This window comes from Gadus chalcogrammus, chromosome 21 (assembly GCF_026213295.1).
Source record: "Gadus chalcogrammus isolate NIFS_2021 chromosome 21, NIFS_Gcha_1.0, whole genome shotgun sequence".
NCBI lineage: Eukaryota > Metazoa > Chordata > Actinopteri > Gadiformes > Gadidae > Gadus > Gadus chalcogrammus.
The window spans coordinates 12,620,341-12,627,832 of NC_079432.1; positions in this window are offsets into that span (position 1 = coordinate 12,620,341).

The window sequence follows — 7,492 nt, forward strand, 5'->3', positions numbered from 1 at the left end:
CTAACATGCCACACTAACACACCGAGACATGCACAAAAAGGAACATTGCAAGCAGAACCAACGGTAAACACCTCTCTTTTTTTTAATTTCTCAGTGATTTATGAGATCGATTTAGCCCCGGGTTCCGCACGGTATTCATCTTCATCTCTGGGTTCACAGGCATCTTATTTGCAAGTCAAATGACAGACGGTTGCTATGACGTTATACATCATTAATGTGGAATTGGGGAGCGGGGGGAGGAGGGAGAGGGGGGGTGGGGAGGGCAGCTGGGCAGCCCAGCCAACAGGGGGCACTCTACAGCTGGCCTCTCCGTGTCAGTGAGAGGTGAGTAAGAATTACCACACGGTCTGCAGGGAGGTGCTTAAGTCAAGCATTCGAGCTTGACAGTCCTGCTTTAGAGAGGATGGAGCAGTCGGGGTCGGGGGGGGGGGTTGTGTGTGTGTGTGTGTGTGTGTGTGTGTGTGTGTGTGTGTGTGTGTGTGTGTGTGTGTGTGTGTGTGTGTGTGTGTGTGTGTGTGTGTGTGTGTGTGTGTGTGTGTGTGTGTGTGTGTGTGTGTGTGAATGCGAAAGAACTCTACACATTCCATTTCTTACTTTACTGCTCCTATGGACATTGTCATGCCCACTTGCATTCCTCCATAAGTCACAGGCAGATTAACAATAGGCAGAGTCCGCATCCCTCTGTGTGTTTCTGTGTGTCACTTCAGTAAGTATATCAGCATATATGCTGCTGCTGCTGCTGACACACACACACACACACACACACACACACACACACACACACACACAAAAACACACACAAAAACAGACACACACACACACACACACACACACACACACAAAAACACACACACACACACACACACACACACACACAAAAACACACACACACACACACACACACACACACAAAAACACACACACACACACACACACACACACACACACACACAAAAACACACACACACACACACACACACACACACACACACACACACACACACACACACACACACACACACACACACACACACACACACACACACACAGCCCTGCAACATCACCCTGAGCTGCTTAAAAGATATTTGGGGTGGAGAAAATGCAACGTGACAAGCCAGATACAGAACAGAGACAGGACCTTCAAATATTTCTGTATGTACCTACGGGAACATGTTGGCTCAAAATGACAACATTAAAGGCTGCATCAAATGTGTGTGGGTGTGTGAGTGTGTGCGCGTATGCGTCAATGCTAATGTGAATGTTTGCAGGGAGCTGCCATACTCGGGGGTCTGCAGGGAGTGTGTGTGTGTGTGTGTGTGTGTGTGTGTGTGTGTGTGTGTGTGTGTGTGTGTGTGTGTGTGTGTGTGTGTGTGTGTGTGTGTGTGTGTGTGTTTGTGTGAGAGTCCAAACCCCTCTCCATTTGTTTGCTTGTTTGTACTGCGGGGGTGGGAGGAAGAGAATGGATTGAGTGGGAGAAGTTTTCTTTTAAGGAGAGCTGCTGCCTCTTCTTGCTACTTCTGTGTTATATTCGATAGGAGAAGAGGAAACGGCACGGTTGTCTGCTCACTAGAAAACAAAGCGGGGGGATTTAATCCCTCGTTCACGATCGATTTTCCTTTTGGGATTAATTTGTTTTGGAAAATGAATGAGGTGTCAGCAAAGTCAGTGTGTTCATAAAAAAATGCTTGATTGGAATTAAAGAATAAAGGGTAGCAATGCATCTATGTTCTTGTTTATTTAAAACTATAAATATATATTCAAGCAGAAAAGATTCTCAAAGTAATGAAGGATAATACAACTCAGACACAACCCAACTAGTTTTGAAGACGATGCATCTTTATGTAAAACATCCAACATGAAGCAGGCCCGCCCTTGCCCCGTCTACCTTGTGTTGTGCACTAGACAGTCTCTGCTTATTACTGCATATTATTGGATTCAGCATCACAGCCAGGAAGAGATAGTGACACACACACACACACACACACACACACACACACACACACACACACACACACACAAACGCCCAGTGGGCGTTTGTGTGTGCGTGTGTGTGTTTTGGTGGGTGTGTGTGTGTTTTGGTGGGTGTGTGTGTGTGTGAGGGGCCCAGCGGCAGGCTCCCGGGCCCCTCCGTTTGCTCCGAGTGAGAAATCAAATCAGAAGTCTGTCCCAGGGTCTAATGGAGTATCTGAGTCCCGCTTTATCTGTTTACAAGCGCGCCATCTGCCTCGCCTACGTGGCCCGCTACGACTCTGAACCCCCCTTCCTCCAGCGCCGCGTACCTGACACGGTCGGACCCCCCCGGGGGCCGACCTGTCTGACTATCACATCCAGATCTGCTCTGACACGCTGACACCCAGGGTGGCCCACGATCTCTTTAGGAGAAAACTAGTGGTGGGGATCGGAGTAGTTTTCCCACTTAGTAGCAGTTAGGGATTGGCTTGAATTTGATGTGAATTTCTTCGTCTTTATGTCTTGATGGAATGCAAGTTGAGGGTCTCTTTACTTGAGGGTGTGTGCTTGATTACCCCTTAACCCGGACCATCTATTGATTTATTTTGACAGCTGGGATATAACCCGCAAGTAAAAAACATCAACAAAACAAAACATTACGGAAACAAATCATGTCATGTATTGGAAGTGTACATCAAGGCAAGTTTATTTACAAAGTTATTATTAAGATCCCTTCAAACACAATGCCATTCCTATTGCTTTGCCTAGCCCGGGATCCCATTTTAAAACATTAAGTCAATGTAGTGAATTCATTCAAGGTAGAAATGAACAAAAACTGATCCCAAAGCTCTGTGAGAAAGTTTGAGACTCTCTGGGGAGCCTCCGTGCTTTAAAACAGGTCCACTAAGTACCAAATGAGATGTAGGTGATCACACCTCCCCAATAACCATCACATTCAATAAATTACCGCTGTGTATTTCATTGGCCGTTACAAATATTCATGACACTTCCCATAATAAAAGTTGCCCGTCTGTGCTATTCTGTTCTCTGTCATAATGTAGTATTCATGTTTTTTTTTATTATCTCAATTGGGTTTCGCTCTAGCTCACTGTAGTGATTGTTTAAAAGATGAGGTTGTGTGTGTATGAGGATGCACACACACACACACACACACACACACACACACACACACACACACACACACACACACACACACACACACACACACACACACACACACGTGCACACACACACATGCACGAGCACCACATTTTCAGTCCTATTTAGGCCTTTACTTTAGATTGTTGGTGTGCTTTTTGGGTGTTGTTGGTGTTTTTTTCCCCAAAGAGGGGCATTTAATCATTAGGTAATTGAAGATCCAGCTGGGAGGCAATGAGCCTTAATCTGAAAGCAGAACGCGTACCATTAGCACCATGGGCTTAGCAGTTAGCTGCGACGTTTAGCAGAACACGACTAGACTCAGAGTTATAGAACTGCTAGAAGCACTCATTTCTGTCAAGAAGAGGCAATTTTTGTGTGTTTATGTCTTTGTCTATAGTACAGTAAAGGGAGACTATGCTTAGCCTATTTTTAATGTGCTTGTGTGTTTAATGTGTTGGGTTTTAACAGTTTTTAGCTTTTTGCATGCTCCTTTAGGCGTCTTATGAACCGTTTGCCCTTGTCATTGCCCAGGCTAAATGTGATCTCGCTAAACGTGATGTGACTAAATGTGGTTCGCTCATGTCCACACCCCACAATGCTCCTTTTCCTTCATTTTTTTTCATATAATCATATCGTGGCATGCTGAGATTCAGTTTTTCGCTTACCTTTTGTATGCATACTGCGAGTTGGAAACCCCAGAAACTTAATGTAATTCGCTGATAAGAACTGAATTGATATTTCCCGTTCCCCGCCCCGCACTCACGCACGGTGACAGCAGGAGGAAATATGCAGGCAAGCAAGAGAAAAAAAACCTGAATTAAAAGATAAGAAATGAAGTCGGAAAGTAATGTTTATCTCATTTCAGAGAACATTCACGAAAAGAAAAAAATACCATCACTGAGATAGGACAGGAACATCTGCAGATGATGTTATAGGCACAGAATTCAAATCATAATACAAACTTAAAATGCCTGACACAACAAGGTGAAATGATGATTCAAGTGTGAGTGACATTTCCTTGAAAGGGGCCAATAGGCTAGTCTAGCCATAAACAACTGCCTCAATCAACACCATGCAGACTCCAATTCAGGCTGAATAAGGCTCGCTTTCTCAGACATCTTGGAGGAAACGCTTAAAGATGAGAGCCAGTTGGCTCTGCTGCCGGCCTCAAGTGGATATAGAAATCTGACATCTGCGCTGGTGTGTGTGCCTGCGTGTCTGCGCATTCGTGCGTGTGTGTGTTTGTGTATACAACACAAACACACATACAAAGAATGTTTTCATGTGTGCTGCCTATGCAACCCTCATGACCCGCAAATGGTCAGCTTCAGTTTTCAAACGTGGAGGCAAAACAGAATCGGTCAACAAATTGAACCATCCTAAGAACCAGGTGGGTAGTGAGAGAAGGTTTTTTATGTGTATTTATATCATATATGTTCCATTCACTCACTGTAAACATGCTCTTTATACAAACGCAGTGGCTAAACACATGTAACCGTGAATCAGCACTTAATATTGGTTCATGAACAGCATGAAATACGGAAACATTTTGATGCATCCAAGCATGTGCTACTTTGTATTTATTTTTATAATAAATCTTTTTACTGGAAGATTAAGGACGTCACATTTTACAGGAAGTAAAACAGTATCCATCTTCATTTTATCTCAACCAAATAAAACCTTATACAAACATTTAATAAAAAAAGGGAGCAAAAGGAAAATTGTCTACTCTGTATTTCAATCAGGAGGTTATCGCCGATAAACTACAAAAATCTGGATACGAGAAAATACAACCTTATACAGTATGTGTCCGGAGCGACGTTCAATGAGGATTACCGGCTGATGTCCCTGCCCTAAACAACATGTTGAAAAAGCTAACGCTACTTTTGCATTTCTTGCATAGGATTTCTCATTAAAAGTAAATAATTGAACAGCAAATAAAAAAGATAGAAAACAATCTCTTTGCTCCCTCCCCCCCCAAAGTCAAAGCTACAGAGGAGCATTACTAGGCAATCACAACAAACTTTATAGTCCACGGTGGAAAACAACGATAGCCATGTGTTTTATGTAATTGTATTGCATGGCGCTGACACCTGACGTTAGTAGGAGAGGAAGAAGGGTTCAATGCTTCCGGGGAAACGAGACGCAGTGAATTATGTCTCTTGTATGCAACAGAAAGCCAACGAGCCGCCCCGCCTTCGTCTGGGCACGCGGATCCTTCCTTTCTGCTTGTGTTTACTTTCCACTTGTCTTAACCACCGCATCACATACAGCGTGTGTCATTAGTAGTGTGCCATGTAATTATGCATGTGTGTGTGTGGGTGTGTGTAGGCTTATGCACCGCGTGGTGCTCAATATAAGATATATATATTATATACTCTCTCTCTCTCTCTCTCTCTCTCTCTCTCTCTCTCTCTCTCTCTCTCTCTCTCTCTCTCTCTCTCTCTCTCTCTCTCTCTCTCTCTCTCTCTCTCTCTCTCTCTCTCTCTCTCTCTCTCTCTCTCTCTCTCTCTCTCTCTGCGCTGACCTGTTGGCCCGGGGGTCGCGACCTGGAACTGGATTAGCAGACTCTCATCCAGCTAGGCAGCGGATTGGGATTGACTCTAGCACGACCCGCCGTCCGCTTACTGCTAATTGGTTAACCCCTGTAATCCCACCACGGCTACGCTGAGCCCTGCTTTTTAGACTGGAGCTTAGTCTCTCGCCCGCGCAGATATACTTCCATGTAAAGAGAGTTTTAATGCCTAGACACCCCCTCTCTCCCTCCCTCCCCTCCCCACATGTGGTCAACATAGTAAACAGTAACAGTAAACATAATGTTGTACCATGTGATGCTGTCATGCTGTCATTTATTCATCCTTTCTCTGTTTCTCTGGCTCTCCCTCTCTCTGTCTCTCTTTGTGTCTCTCTCTCTCCCTCTCTCCCTCTCTTATTACCAGCGCCACTAGTCATTGTTGACAGTAATTATTCCCTCTGCGTGCATCCATCAGTCCGATATAAGGCATCACTCGTGGTCTAACACAAAATGAATAACGTCGGCAGCAGGGGGAGGCCTTAATCGTAGGAGATTTCTCACACCTTCTCGTTTTTGCAGCGTGCACATTTTTCAAGGCACGTTTCACATTGACAACAGAAACGCGCATACTGTCCAATACATAATGGCTTTGTTTATGCAGAGAAAGAACTGTCTTGGGATGGATGCATATGGGGGCGGACGAACATGAAGGCAGGTTTGCATTCTTACGTTTGATTACTCATGGACAGATCATCTATGTTTTTTAAGTTTTTTCTATCGTTAACTTAACTAACATAAACTAACAACTGAACACTAAAAAAATCTTTCAAGCTCCCACAGCATAAATCAACATGAAACGAACAGCCACAGATGAACTGAGAACTGAGATCTGATTGGACAGATGATCCAAATGAAGACCAACCGGTTGCCTTCCGGACGGTAATAACTTATTAGTAAATTACGTTGTTGTTTTGCAACATTCAATCCGCCACTCTCTTAATTCTCCCAGCTGAGTTAACCTGGACGGGGGCAACATATGTTGCTGTCGAACTGTCGCCTTTTTTTACTTAGATCGTCCATCTTAATTTCTTTATGTAAGTCATGTACTTGATTTTGCCTTGATATGAATGCAAGGCGGAACTGAATCAATTAAAGGGCTTGGTTGACATACTTTGAAGGAATTCACACACAAAACAGAAAGGCATAACTGCTTACCCTACAAGAAAGGAAATTGAGACTCAAAAGGAGGAAAATGGAGTGATGGTGGTGGACTAATGCTCCTCTGTGTGTGTGTGTGTGTGTGGCTGCGTATGATGTGTGCAAGTGTTGGCCAATTTACTTCATAGTTCCTATACACTCGGTTGCTGTGGTTGTTGTAAATGAAAGGATGGATTAATCAAATGAAGGAAGTATGCAGTTAATGACCTGCTGGCCTCATTTGTCAGCTCTCGGTTTAACCATGAATCGACGTATCCTGCAATAAATGTGCTTGCACAAGTATCTCCACACAAACACACACACACGCACAGTCATAATTACACACAGTCACACGCACACAGGCACAAGCACATAAACGCATGTGCTCACACATTCATAAATAAATATATGCTGTAAATGACAACTACACACTTACACACGCACAAATCAAGCAAATAATCAAAAAGCTCTCTCTCCAATTTCTCTATAACTATCAATGTATCCCTCCATCTTAGATAAAGTCAAAAGTTACTGCCTGCGGGCATTGTGTTTCTCTTCTAAAGTGCATCCTTCCAAACTTTATTTCTTCATTAGTTTCCGTTGGTTCTTGCAAACTCATACTTATTCCCTTTGGTTTCTGTGGCTTCAATAAAGTGGAAACTAGGCGGA